Raw genomic sequence first — 15,917 nt, forward strand, 5'->3', positions numbered from 1 at the left:
CATTTAGAAAATAGTCTACGCCTTTATTCCTTCTACCAAAGTGCATGACCATACATTTCCCTATGCTGTATTCCATCTGCCACTTCTTTTCCCATTCTCCCAGCCTGTCCAAAACCTTATGCAGACTCCCCGTTTCCTCAGCACTACCTGCCCCTCCACCTATTTTTGTATCATCTACAAATTTGGCCACAAAACCATCAGTTCCATCATCCAGATCATTAACATATAACGTGAAAAGTAGCGGACCCAACACTGACCCCTGCGGTACACCACTAGTCACCAACAGCCAACCAGAAAAGGCCTCCTTTATTCTCATTCTTTGCCTTCTGCCAGTCAGCTAATCTTCTATCCATGCTAGTAGCTTTCCTGTAATACCATGGGCTCCTATTTTGTTTGGCAGTCTCATGTGCAGCACCTTGTCAAAGGCCTTCTGAAAATCCAAGTAAACAACATCCACTGACTCTCCTTTGTCTATCCTGCCTGGTACTTCTTCAAAGAATTCCAGCAGATTTGTCAGGCAAGATCTCCCTTTAAGAAACCCTGCTAACTTCAGTCTATTTTATCATGTGCTTCCAAGTACCCCGAAACCTCATTCTCAACAATGGACTCTAAAATCTTACCAACCACTGAAGTCAGGCTAACCAGCCTATAATTTCTTGTCTTTTGCCTCCCTCCCTTCTTAAAGAGTGGAGTGACACTTGTGATTTTCCAGTCCTCTGGAACCATTCCTGACTCCAGTGATTCTTGAAAGATCACTACTAATGCCTCCACAATCTCTTCAGCTACCTCTTTCAGAACCCTTGGGTGTAGTCCATCGGGTCCAGGTGACTTACCTACCTTCAGACCTTTCAGCTTCCCAAGCACCTTCTCCTTAGTAATAGCGGCAACACTCACTTCTGACCCCTGTCTCTCTTGAATTTCTGGCATGTTGCTGGTGTCTTTCACAGTGAAGACTGATGCAAAATACTTATTCAGTTCATCTGCCATTTCTTTGTTCCCCATTACTACTTCCCCAGCATCATTTTCCAGCAGTCCGATGTCCATTCTTTCCTCTCTTTTACTCTTTATATATCTGAAAAAACTTCTGGTATCCTCATTTATATTATTGGCTAGCTTATCTTCATATTTCATTTTTTTCTCTCCCCTTATTGCTTTTTTAGTTGCCTTCTGTTGGTTTTTAAAAGCTTCCCAGTCCTCTAGCTTCCCATTAATTTTTGCAATATTGTCCTCCCTTTTGCTTTTATGCTGTCCTTGACTTCCCTTGTCAGCCATAGTTGCCTTATCCTCCCTTTAGAATGCTTCTTCTTCTTTGGAATGAAATGATCCTGCATCTTTCGAATTACTCCCAGAAACTCCTGCCATTGCTGCTCTACCATCATCCCTGCTAGGGTCCCCTTCCAATCAACTCCAGCCAGCTCCTCTGTCATGCCTCTGTAGTTATCTCTACTCAACAGTAATACCGATACATTCAATTTTAGTTTCTCCTTCTCAAATTGAAGAGTGAATTCTATCATATTATAATCACTGCCTTCTAAGGGTTCCTCTTCCTTAAGCTCCTTAATCAAATCTGGTTCATTGCACAACACCAAATCCAGAATTGCCTTTTCCCTAGTGGACTCAACCATAAGCTGTTCTAAAAAGCCATCTCGTGGGCATTCTACACATTCCTTCTCTTGGGATTCAGTGCCAACCAGATTTTCCCAGTCTACCTGCACAATGAAATCCCCTGTGACCACTGTGACGTTCCCTTTCTTACATGCCTTTTCTATCTCCTGTTGTAATTTGTACCACATATCCTGGCTATTATTCAGAGGTCTGGACATAACTCCCACCAGGGACTTTTTACCCTTGCAGTTTCTTAATTCTACCCACAAGGATTCTACATCTTCTCATCCTATGTCACTTCTTGCTAAAGATTCAATTTCATTTTTTTTTACCAACAGAGCTACCCCACCCCTCTGCCTATCTTTTCGATAGGATCTGTATCCTTTGATGTTTAGGTCCCAGCTGTGATCTTCTTTCAGCCATGACTCTGTGATGCCCATAATGTCATACCTGCTAATTTCTAACTGCGTTATAAGCTCATCTACCTTGTTTTGTATACAGTGTGCAGCTTGTATACAGCATGGGGAATATTTAAGTCAAGAGAAAATATAGGAACAGTTTCTAATCAGATACAGTCAATTAAATCCCACCGTTACAAGAGTTACTCCAACTAATAATAGTTTTAAGAAAGTTACTTACATTTAAATGGATGCAGGTTTTCTTTCCAATAAGCAGCAGACTGAAAGATCAAATTCAGTTCTCAATCTTATAGAGTCATTGACTTATACAGCACAGAAACTGGCCCAGCCCATCAATGCTGATCTTTGGTTTGGAAGTAGTGTCTTAGATAAATTAAGTGGATATTTAAGCCAGAGGTTGGGGCGCCAATCAAGTGGATTGCTCTCACAAAAACAGCAAATTCTGGAAATGCCTGGTAGAGCAGGCAAGATCAGTGCAAAGAGTCAATCATTTAATCCTTGACCTGAACCATTAACTCTGTTTCTCACTCCACAAATGCTGCCCACTTTGCTGAGTCATCCAGCATCTTCCATTGAAATGTCAGATTTCCAACACCTACAGTATTTTGCTTTTAGGTTGCTAGCGGATTGTTTTGTTTCGAAAAGTGTTGAGGCTTGAGTGTTGTTGGAGCTGCACCCATCTTCGGCAGACAATTCAAGAGCGAACACAGAATGAAATGCATAATGGAAAAAGCCTGCGAGTCATCAACATAAACCCTTGGGGGAATAAAATGGACATTATTCCTCACTGTCCAAACACTGCCTTTACTTTTCAAACCTAACATCTGTTGGAACTTTAATTAACCTCAGAAGCTGAATACCTTCATGGCAACTAATTCTTCCCATTTACAAGCATTACAAGTGTTCATTAAATGATCCACTTGAGAACATTTGCAGTCAAGGACACCAATTGATATTTAGGTGAGAACAATAATAAATATGAGGACTACTCAATGAGATCAGAAGGGTACTTAACTATTTCCTCTTGATTCAGTGGAACTGAGAGTCAGCAACTATAAACAGTCATTGTTTCACTTGATCAAGGAATACACTCGGTAGCCTAATGGTCTCTTTAGAAATTGCAGCCACATCTCCAGTGCTACATCCTATTTGGCATTTCAGTTGAAACAATTAAAGATGTAAGAGCATACTTTGACGGCCATCATCATATCCAGCTTCTCTGCAAAAGAAACACAGTATTGTAGCTGTGCAACAATAATCTTGAAGTACATATATCCACCTCCCCCCTTCAGGTTTTTCTCCCAACAATAGCTTTTGGATGACAGATATTTCTTAAGTATCAAGACATGAACCACTTGATGTTCAGTATCTGACAGTACCATGTCCTCTCATGTGAGATCATCCTTACATTTGTCGTCTTATCGATTCACTGACTACTGTTTCTGCCTACGGGAATAGATTCATTGTGGTGTCATTGTGTATTAGTGTTGGATTTCTAAGCAAACTCTGCCTTTACAGTAAGTTACCATTTTAAACCTTTGAACCATCTGTAGGAGACCACTGATATTGCTAACATTAAATCATGACACTGAAGGGCAGCCAAACAATTGTAAGCTGGTAGCAGCAACATTGATTTCTTTCTGAGCCAGATTCCGTAAAGTAGCCTGGGTAACTCTGTCTGTCATGACACAACTGGGCTCATTTCTTCTCCTTAGTATTATACCATGAAGGCAATCTGAGAAATGGACAAGCATCAAAACAAGAGGGCATAGGTTTAAGGGCCTGAAATATCAACTATCCCTTTACCTCCACAGATGATGCTTGATTGCTGAATTCCTCCAGCAGTGTGTTTTTTTGCTTCACTAGCCACTAGTGATTCTTAGTTTTTGTGAATTTCCATGTTGGCTAGGAACTTGCGTCTCTACACTATGGTGTTTCTGCTATGGCTGCCATCTGGCTGCTGGAAGACTGGCTCTTAGACGTTATGTCAGATGCCCTTGATGAATACGTGCCCTTGATGAGCCAGCTCTACACTGCAAGGTACCAACTGGTGTGTCTGTAGTCTGGGTAAGTTGGCTTGGAAGTGCTGGCAATGTTACAGCCGACATCCTGGCAATGTGAGAGAGGACAGGAATCCCAACCCCTACACTACCAACTGAGCTATAATGGATCCTGGCAGACAACAATATGCTCATATGATGTTGTTCTATTGCATGACTTGTATTAGCCCTCAGAAACCTGATAAGGCTATGAAATAGACCGTGGAACACAGCTGTAAGTTCATTGACAGCAACATTGATGTCCTGCAGTGCAGCTGGTTGCTGACCCTGGGATTCAGCCTTCTGATGGTTTAGGGTTAGTACTGCTTTGGAGGACTGGGACTGGGTCTAAATAGAGGCAGAAACTTACTCCCTCTGTTGTTGTGTTTCATAGGCATTGTCATTACCAGCACAGAAAAGTGCATCACTTTCAACATGGAAATGAGGTTGTACTAACGATACCCCAGCTCCTGAGGAAAGATTGACATAGATTGCTCCACGCTCTGGATCATTGTGTGGAGCCAGATACTGCTCTAATCATTATAGGAGGCTGAACCAAGAGCATGATCCCAAATGTCCACCTATTATGACACTCATCTGACACCTCCAAGTCACCACTACTGACTGGAGCCAACCTCCATGGAGCTGATACAATCACTCCATTTCCCTCTCTGCTTGGCTTCGCCTGTGCTGACATTGCCACTGCTCCCAAGCCAGCATACACAAACTGCAGAAATAACAGTTGGTACCCAAAGCTGGCTTACCAAGGCATACTTGCATAATGAGGTGCTCTTCCATTGTAGCAGATGGTGCAGCCATCTCCTCCTCTTTTCAAATGACTGCGATAGGCTGCACCCAGTGCCTTCGTATGGCAAAGAAAAGGAATATCACATGCGAATATTATTTTTCACCACCATGCATGTCATGTAACTGCATTGAGAAGTTTGCAGTGTATGGCAATTTGCACCTTTCTGCAAATATCGACATGGATATGTTTGAAACCATTTGCTTCTCACATCAGCATGAGGAGCTGATGCTGAAATTAATAACCCAGGGTTGCCTAGCACCGTTGAACATGCATGCAAGAGGCAAGAGCTGTCAATGAAGGCTGAATGAGTTGTGACTGTCCAGGATTATGAGTATGTGCCTCACCAGAAAGTTTGACTCCACATCTCTGATGCAGCCACACCAGTTCTCACAATGCAGGAGCCTGCCATTCATGAGTGCCACATGTTGTGCCACAAGCAGTTTCTCCCTGGTGGTATTTGTATGGGAATAGAATCTGAGGACCTCTAGGGCAGTTGTTAAAATAAACTGCTAGAGGAATTCAGCAGGTCAAGTAGCATCTGTGGTGGCAAAGGGATGGTTGACATTTTGGGTCGAGACCTTGCATCAGGACTGAGAGAGAAGAGGGAAGGTAGCCAGTATACAGGTACAGTATGAGAATGAGGGGTGAGTCAGGGGCTGGTAGATCTTAGGTGGAAGCAGGTAAGGTGGGGGATGATGGGCAGACGGAGCCAAGGGAGGAAGGGAGGAGTTTAGAGACTGGTGGGTTACGGGTAGAAGCAAATAAGGAAAAAAAGCATAGTTTGATGGTACCAGTTGGGGGATGAGAGGGGAAGGTAGAGACAGATGCTGGAAGGTGAATGTGAAACCAGATGAGAGAGGTATGATGGGCAGATGACACTGGGGTGAGGGCGGGGTGGAGGGCTCAGAAAAGGTAGGCCAAGGAAGAGGAAACCCAGGTGGAAAGTTGTGTGGGTGATAGGTCGATGGAACCAGGCAGGGAGGGTAACAAATCTAGGTAAAGGGGTGGGAGGAAGTGGAAATAGAAAAGGTGAATAAAAGAAAAGAGGACCTAGGTGGACCAGTAGGAGTGGGAAAGGAACACTGGTGGTGTCCCTGTTGGATATTTATATCTCAGATTGTATCCATGCAGAGATAAGCCTTGAAGTGAGATCCACTAGTCTGGAACTGTCCCCTTAAAAAGGTGTGTTGCAGTCCAAAAGAAGTACTGATATGTGGACCTTCTGTAATGCTGAAATCCATCAACCTTTGACTCTATTGGGATGTCTGTTGGCCATGAGCAGCTCAGCGGAATGTGTTGTACAGACATTGTATACAGTTGGCTAATGCAGTGACTTGACCTCCCACTGATGTCTGAGAGATCCATTAATTAAGACTGATTGGAAAGAAACCGTTGGGATTCTAGGTTCGGTCTCAGAGGTGAAATTGTCCCCATTTGATAGGTGAGGTTGTGGAACGGAGCATTGGAATATTGCTACCAGATTTCAGAAAAGCTCACTTCTGATGTCTGGAAGTCTCCTGCTCCTGCACCCTTCGGGTCCATCACTCCCTTCTCGGGAGCTGTCAACCTTCTGTGCTGAAATAGACCCCTTCTTTTCTAGGAGTGCGCCAGCCTCCTCTCTCTGCTGATCTTCACCTGGCACAAGGTAACAATTGTGAAAGGTGGTTGAATAGATGTGACATTGTGGCCTTCTTGGAGGATTGCATAGAATACTCAAGGGGTTAGTGTGAGTGTATGGATGTGGGGGTACTAAAGCAGGTATACTGCTGTGTGAATGAGTGAACTGGTATTGGTATTGGTTTATTATTGTTACATGTGCCAAGATACAGTGAAAATATTTTGTTTGTGTGCTTTCAGGGCAGATCATTCACATGTACATTGAGGAAGGAGAAAGAAAATGGAATGCAGAATATAACAATACACAAAAAGTGCTGGAGGAACTCAGCAGGTCAGGCAGCATCTATGGAGAGAAATAAACAGTCGATGTTTCGGGTCAAGACCCTTCATCAGGGCTGGAAAGGAAGAGGGCCGAAGCCAGAATAAGAAGGTGGGGGAGGAGAAGGAGCACACTCAGGCAGGTGATGGGTGAGTTCGGGTGACAGGCAAGTCCAGGTGAGAGGGGGAAGGTAGGTGAATGCGGGGTGGTGGGGAGTGGGGAAGATGTAATAAGCTTAGAGGTGACAGGTAGAAGAGGCAAAGGGCTGAAGAAGAAGGAATCTGGTAGGAGAGGGCAGTGGACCATGAAATAAAGGGTGGAGGAGGGGAGCAGAAGACCTGGGCAGGTCATCAAGGTGGTGAAAGGGAGTCACAGGAATAAGAGAAGACAAAGGAGTCTGGGGGAAGAAACGGAAGGGGTGGGATTACCGGAAGGATTGTCTGGGGAACTGAATGGTGGTGAGGGAGGAGGTGTAGGGGCAGGTGTAGCACTTGGTGCGGTTGCAGGCATAAGTGCCGGGGTGCCAGGGAATATAGTGTTACAGCTCCAGCTACAGAGAAAGGGCAGTGCAGGTAAACAATAAAATGCAAGGGCCATGATGAAGTAGAATGGGAGATCAGGAATTCAGCTTTAGCGTATGACAGGTCTGTTTGAGAGTCTGATAACAGCAGCATTGAAGCTGCTTTTGAGTCTGGTGGTACGTGCTTTTAAGCTTTTGGAACTTCTGCCCAACGGGAGAGGAGAGAAGAGAGAATGACCGGGGTGGGAGGGGTCCTTGATTTTGTTGGCTGCTTTCCTGAGGCAGCAGACATTGTAGAGGGCATCAGTGAAGGGGAGGCTTGTTCGCATGATGGACTGGGCTGCATTCACAACTCTCTGTATGCAGAAATATCCGGTCAATGTGCCTGTTTGATACAGAATGTGATTGGGAAAGGTACAGAGAGAGTTACATGGAGCAACGAGAGAGACAGAAAGGGGATCGGACAAGTGGAGAACAGTGCGGAATGGGAGAGAGGAAGATACATTCAGGGTGGTAGTTATGTGACAATGAAGAGGGGTAGGTGGTAAGGGAGACAGAGGGGAGGAAGGACATAGAAACAGTTTGTGTATGTGAATGAGAGCGTGAGGGTGTTTTAAGGAGAGATGTTTCAGAGTGTGAATGGATTTGGAGGCTAGAGCTGTAGATGTAGTGCAGAAGCCTTAAACTGTAGGACTCACCTTAACCAATCTTGTGAGATTATGAGTTTCATTTTGACACTGGTCACCAATGTGGACAATGTTGCTACTAGTGAAGAACTCCCTGGCAAACCCCTGCTAGTGTCATCTAAAGCTAGCGTCCCCTTGAAGACAGGACATTCTTCCTGCAGATTATGTAGTCCACCTGCCTCTCCAGATTCCTCTCACTGAATCTGGGAGCATGCTCTCTGCCCTCTGGAAGAAGTGCTGTAGCCATGCTCTGCATGTGCACCTTTAAGATTGCAGCTGTGTAACGAAGTGCCAGCAGGTGTATAAATTGAATCAGAGTTTTTCAGTACCTCCCGCTGTTTCTGAATCAACACTGCAGAGTTTGTAGCCCCTCGTTTTCATTATCAGAAAGTACAAGTAATAAACCTGTCAATATACCTACGGGAGATGAACTTTTGAGCTGCTGAAAAGATTGAAAAAATAATTGTTAGCATTTTGGAATAAGTACAGCTTTTAGAATACAAAATGCTGAGAAGTGGACAATTATCTTTCTGTTCACATCGCTCCCCTGTCAGATGGATCATAATCTGCTCTTTCTCTACTTCATGTGGAGTCATTTTACTAATAAATCTTTTTCAACTGACACATTTGTCTACCACAGTTAAAGATAGCAAGGAATATTGTCCTGTTTTTATATTTTCCAATATTTGGAAACATTAGATAGAGTAGTCCCAGTGAGTTTGGATATTGGGAGAAAATAGATCATTGTATGCCAGACCAGTCAGGCTTACAATAATAATTACTTCTCCTGATGAGGTGACGCTGTATTTATTTGAGATGCTATCAGCCAATAATCTTCTTGGTATTTTCCAGGGATAATGTTGTAAATCTATTTATTTTCTGATAAATTATCATTTATATTAGTTATTTCCCATTCTTAATTTTGGTTCCTTTTTGTAGAAAGTAAAATTTCCACCATTTAAAATATAATATGTACTTTTGATTACATTCAATTATGCAAATAAGCCAAAGCAAATCAACAGTAAATAAAATGGTAACTCAAGGGCAAATAAAAACTACAGATGCAGAAAATCTGAAGTAAGACATGTTGGAAATACTTAGCAGGTCATGCAGTATCTGTGCAGAGAGAAATAAAGTTAATGGTTCAGCTTGATGACCTATGTTGTTTAATTATTTATTTTCTATTTATTTTGCTTTACTTTAATGTTTTCAATTATTTCTCATTGTTCTAATTTTTACCTGTTTTCAACAATCTTCATAGTTTTGTCATGGATATTTAAAAACTCATAAACCTTGGCAGGCTCCACCCCTATTCTTGTCTCCAATCAAAGACTGTCAGTAGGTTATGTGAGTGAGACCTTCTGGCTGCTGAGGCCTTACTAGACAGAGTAGAGTGGTTGGGAAATTGGTGATCATCTCATTTCACCTCATCTGTGATCAGATACGTGGAGTTGGGCAGGTACCTGAACAGTGAGCCAAATTCAGTTTGATTCAGGATGCCAAAGGTAACTATCTTGAAATAATGCAATGGAAGTTCTTACACTCACCAATAAAAGTTTCAAATTGATTTCTCAGTCACAAGAGAACAACTTCAATCCTGCAATACTCCCCCAGCATAGCATTACGGTCTCGTTTTAAATATTTGTACTTCTGGATTTCTGGAGTGGGTCTTCAACTGAAACAAAGCTGTCACTCAATGTTTCAATATTTCCAAGCATGAACAAATCAGCTGTGGATATTTTTTTCTGACATTCTACCATTTTCACACATTAACAAATCAAGTGATTCTGGTAAGAAATTGTTTTCATAGAGGGGAAGGATAGGCTGGAGAACTGATCTGTCAAGCAAGTGCAATGAAATCCTGCAAAACATTTCTAAGTGAAAAGGATGAACCAGTCTTAATGAATGCAAGTATATGTTACAAAACTGCTTTTGAAACTTAATTGACACTAAATTGCAATCACTTTCCAAGCTAGATGATGCAATAATGGGTGTTTTTCCAAGGTTTAGTTTATATTATTGTGGCAGAGTCGAGGAAACTTTGCTTACATGTTTGACTCAGAAAGCTTGAAGCTTTAAGTGGACATATTCCATCCTGTGCCATTGATCTCCCTAACTTTAATGAACAGAATTGACTCAATGTCAATGTGGTTCAATTGATATCACTGGGTAGATCCTTGGGATTGGGAATGATTTGTTTCCACTTTGGTTCTGTGGGATTTGAGGTGACTGATGAGGTCAATGAGAAAGCACAGAGACTTCCACAGATAGGGTAGGAGACGATGGGAGGGGCAAGTGTGTAAGTTGTGAGGTGATGTGCTCTTTCTGCTGTCCGTGCTTGGCTTCTGTGTGCTTCGAGCAAATGAAATTGAGGTTTCCAGTGTCATTCCCAATGCTCCTTCTCTACTTTGTTTGATCATAGTCTAGGGATTCAAAGAGTCCGTGAGGGCGTTGCACTCTTTCAAGAAGGCTTCAAGAACACACTTGAATTTTTCCACCATCCATCCAGTTGATCACACTCTTGCAAATGGGTTAAAGATTGCCTCTGAGCAAGAGGGCAAGGTCCACAATACCTGGATCAAATGTTTGACTAAAAGCCTATCTAACTATTTCAATTATTCAGAAGAATTTTGAAGATTCCAAAACAACATTGCAAGGAAGAGCAGGGAGCTTTCTCAGTCTCCTGATTAATATTCATTGTTCATTCAACAACCTAGAAACAGATTTACTGATTATTCATCTCATTTATTTTTCTAAGGAAATTTGCTGTGTGCAAAATGGTTGTCAAGTTAACCACAGACTAGTTAGTTATAAATGAACCCCTCTGAGATATGATAAACCGTTACATGAATAAAAGATTTTTTTTAAGAAAATCATTATGTAAAGGATGTTTTTAGAGATGTAGAATACATATTTAGCTGCTTTACACAGTACTACATGGCACAGTTGCTTGTGTTTCTTGCAGCTAACAATATATTTGGATTAATTCTTATATTTTCACCATTATATGATAATAAATGCATCGCACTTCCATACAGCTTTGGTCTATGCCATGTAGGAGCAGCTTGAGGCTCTGAAGGAGAAGTAATATGCAGTCAGGGAGTTTTATATGCAAATTGCTGCTCCAAATGGACACAGGGATGCAATCCAAGAATAGCTCACAGTTCTACTGGGACAAAATGAAGTCGCATATATTCCATAAACAGATAGATGCTAGATATTGTACATGAGGAGATTGCTTTCCTGCATGAGCAGAGAGACGCCACATGTGTGGTGATCACTTTCCTACAGGAACAGAGAAATGGTTTTCTTCTGCAGGATCAGGAATGCAACCTTTTCCACCTCTTCCCCTTAACACATATGCCCATCTTCATCACGAGCAGAGACCTACTGAGACTGTGAAGAGACCTGACCCTGGAAAAGATTAGCAGAGACTATGGGTCTGTCAGCTGCCTTATCTAAAGGGCTGGAGGTTGAAGCAATGTTGGACCTATCTAATTTCCAGCAGATCATGGTACTATTGTCCAGTTTGTATCCTGAAAGATCACTTTGTGTGCAGGTTCAGACAATTGATGTCCCCTTTCATGAGAGAACCAAATCACTTCCAACTACAGTTTCTCATGCAACACACTCACCCTTGTCCCAGAACCAATTATCCCATACTGCTCCCTCAAATTGGCTCAGGGATTATCCCTATTGCCCTTTTTAAACAAAGGAACAACATTGGTTATTCTCCAGTCCTCTAGAACCTTGCCTTTGGCTAAAGAAGATACAAAAATCTCTGCCAAGACCTCAGCAATCTCCTGTTTTGCCTCTGTCAATAACCTAGGATAGATCCCATGAGACCCTGGGGACTTATCTACCTTAATGTTCTTCAAGAGACCCAACACCTCCTCCTTCATATCAAATTGCCCTAGAATATCAGCATGTTATCTCATAATCCTCCTTCTTGGTGAATATTGATATGAAGTACTCATTAAGTACCTCACCTGCTTTCTCTGGATCCAGACATATATGTCTTTAAAGAAACACAAATTTGATGAGCTCTTGGCTTGACTGAATGTTTGATAAAGGTCAAGGTTGTACCCAAGAGCTCCAGTTTATGTTGCTATGAGATGAAACTTGCTGTGCATGATTTGTAATGTCATTAGGTGCATGAATGTTGCTGCGGACATTCTGATATGAATTGCAAATGGAAGTGCTCCAGCCAGTTTCCCGATTGGCACAATTTCACTGAGAAATGCTTGCTGTCTCAATTTAATTTGGTTTAAATTGCTTGTGGGTTATGCACATGAAAACATATAATAATGGATCCAATTTCTAGGCTGTTGTACATAAGTCTTTAAATCCAATGAAAATACAATGTATATGCAACTGTTCAAAGGGCTATTTCTTGCACAGGTCCTCCCAAATAAGGCAGCAGAACTGCAGTAACAGCACTAAAATTGCCATTTTTCAACAGCTGCCACCAACAAATCTCCACACAGAGGCAGAACCCGACAGCAAATTATAGAGCAATCAGTCTGTCTGCCATGTTGGGTGGGATGGCAGTGAGTGCAGCACTTGCGCACCCCAGAACTGTGTAACATTGGCAGAGCACAGAAGACTGATTTGTCACCAGTGCTGCCAAAAATTGAACTGCAATGATCCAGCTAATGTATGCTCAACACATACACAGGATCCTCTCTTCAGCCGCAGTTGAGCCAGTTCACTGCAGATTGAGTGTTGAATGGTGTTGCAGTTTGAGGTGTCTTTGAGAGAAATCTGCAGCTGGAGGTAAGAGTTTAACTTTTCCTGAGCAACAATCTACTGGAGGAACTCAGCAGGTCCAGCAGCATCTGTGGGGGGAGGAAGAAATTGTTTCAGGTTGAAATCCTGCATCAGGAGGAAGAGAGGTGTGAGGAGTGAGAAGTCTCCATGGTAAGTGTATCTTAAGGAGCAGGTCACTTTGCAACATCTGTGGCTGTCTAATAAACTCACTCCACTTGTATTAGGTCACCCCGAGCCCCTGTCTAACCACTCCTCCTCTCATCCTTATACTAACTATCTCCCCTCTCCCTTCTCAGTTCGGATGCAGGGTTTCAACAATTTCTTTCTCCCCTCAGATTCTGCTCGACCTGTTGAGTTCCTCCAGGAGTTTGCTTGCTGCTCCAGATTCCAGCATCTGCAATCTCTTGTGTCTCTAACTTTTCCTTCGAGTAGTTGCAGCCAAATGTGGATGCTATGATGGCCTTCTCTCAAGATCTTTAGGGGAAATTGAGAAAGGAATTATACATGTAAGGAACCCTACGAGAAGAGGAGGAAAGGGTGGATAATTAAAATTGCATCACTGGTTCTCCCTTCACTCTTAATACTCCTTTTATACAAAGCACATCAGAGCTGCACACTGTGATCTCCATCGCCTTGATCAACCCACACTTCACACTGGTTTGAGGCTGCCTACACACAGTGTTGATTGCCATGACCTCCCCTCACACCCCAGCTTGTTATTTCCATCTCCTCCATGACAGGCTTTTATGCAGCTGTTCTGTAGCAGCCGTGGGGAGAATTCCTTTAAGGTCTGATCATTTCCCCAGTAATCAACATGGCAGCAGCTGCGAGCTGTTCAAGCAGTCCTTGTTGGAAACCTGCGGGTCCGATTTGCTGTTTCAAATGTATTTTTATCCAGTTTCACAATTTTTTTCCTGGGGATCTGATTAGGCATTAGCACTATATGCAGCACATGTTTAGCACATCAAAGGAGGATGAAATCCTGTTTCCAGGCATATTCCCTTTCGTAAGGAGGTCCTCAAAGTGAACTGCCACATGCTGCATCCACAAAAACTCTGGTGGAATTACCTGCCTAATGGCAGTGGAGATTATTGTTTCTATGTGTTTCTATTCTTGCTGTTCAGTTCAGGCTCGTGCGGGAGACATTTGTAACATCTCCGAATTTGTAGCACAGTGCTGCATTATGGAGATAACAGGGGATATCAGCTTAAGGAGAGTTGAACTAATCTCCTTTTCTTTGATAGACAGCAGCAGACAATTCGTGCGTGGACTCTTAAGAATTATGGCCTTCTCAATTATGCAAGGATCAATCAAGAGCACCCACATCATGTCAAGGATGTCACAGCAAAATCCTGAGGTGTACAGGAACTGCAAGGATTATCACACCTGCACATCCAACTGGTCTGCGCTATTCTTAACTGAAATAGAGTGGTGACTCACCAAATCTGGGGGGTAGCCAGGACTTATTTATCATATGGCATTCTGCTGTGCCTGTAATCGTCAAATTTCCATGTCGTACCTCCAAATGGCTACATGGAGACGTGGCTACATTGGCTGAGCAACTACCTCCACAAACAACTCTGAAGCCTATCCAAAAGACAATGCTCAGATAACAAGATATCACTAACATAGTTACAAAGCAAACCACTGAGGTCCTCTCGTATTGCTTTTACAGTCTGGGAATATTTGGAGGTGACTTGTAGCCCAGTGTGGAGAAGGTGTCATAATTTGTTGTTGGCATTAAATCTTATCAAACTGGGAATCATGTGGGCTCAGCTCTTGCCAGTAATTTAGCAGCAAAGTGGCAGAATTGGAGGAGAAAGAGAGGCAAGCTTGGGAGGATAAAACAGTTCACGTGTGCATGCAGTAACATCTCAAAAAGATTTGGGCTTGGGCTCTTCAATAGCAAGTAACATTCATGCCCCACAATTGTCAGACAACATCTATATTCAACAAGAGACAGTCTAACCACCTCCCTTTGACATGCAATGGCATTACATTCACTGAGTTCTTCATAAATGATATGCTAGAGATAAGTTGTTTTACCTGGATTAGCCACATAGTTATTGTAACTACAATAGCAGATCAGAGGCTGGATGTTGTCTAGTAGATGACTTAATTACTGTCCTGAAAAGTCATCCCAGCAGTTACAAGACACAAGTCAGGGCATAATGGAAATCTTGCCTGGATGAGTACAACTCTATCTCTCAAGCTGCTTGTCATTATCGAAGACAAAATAATCTGCTTGATTGGCATCCTATCCAACATCCTAAATATTCATTCCCTCTATCAACAAGGTATGTGGTTTCAGTATGTACCATCAACAAAATTATTGCAATAACTCACCCAAGCACCTTCAAGAACATGTGTAAAACCAGAGAACTCTAACACTTAGAAGGACAAGGGCACTGGAACCATCATTATCTGCAGGTTCACCTGCAACACACACACCATACTGACTTGGAAATATATTGCTGTTACCTACATTGCTGCTGGATCAAAATCCTCCCAATCCCTAGCTTTTGGCAGTAGGAGTATCTACACCACTATGACTTATGTGGAACGGCATCATTTTCTCAAGGGTAGTTAAGGGTGAGCATTAAATCCATATAAAGCTCAGGCAAGGAGACATGTGTAATGTTTAAGTTAATAATCATTTGAGTTTCCATCCCCAGGCAAAATCATATTGAATGTTCAACAGTCATTTGATCATCAGAGCTGAATATACCATAGTGTTACACTAAATATGTCAAGTAAATCAATACATCTTGGTAACACATACAATTAACACATTTATTCTATATGATACATACTTGAGTTACTGGAAACAAATACATTTTTTTAAAATCAGTTATACATGGATGATGTTTCAGGATAATGGCTCTGACACCGGTCATTTTGAGAGTAATATACAGAGAGGACTCATGTGAAACGGCAAATATTTGACAGGTCAATCATGTTCATGACTTAAAAATAAAATAAAGTTGTATAATGCTGACTACCTGGTCTGACATGCAGAAGTGGAGAAATGAATCCCTATGGAGTGAAATGTTATAACATTATTCTTGCAATTTTGCACATGGTAAGTTGCAATTAAAAGGGTTCTTTGTTACTTGGTGAGGTGGTCTTGTACA

The sequence above is a fragment of the Pristis pectinata genome, chromosome 9 (assembly GCF_009764475.1).
Source record: "Pristis pectinata isolate sPriPec2 chromosome 9, sPriPec2.1.pri, whole genome shotgun sequence".
In the NCBI taxonomy this organism is placed as follows: domain Eukaryota; kingdom Metazoa; phylum Chordata; class Chondrichthyes; order Rhinopristiformes; family Pristidae; genus Pristis; species Pristis pectinata.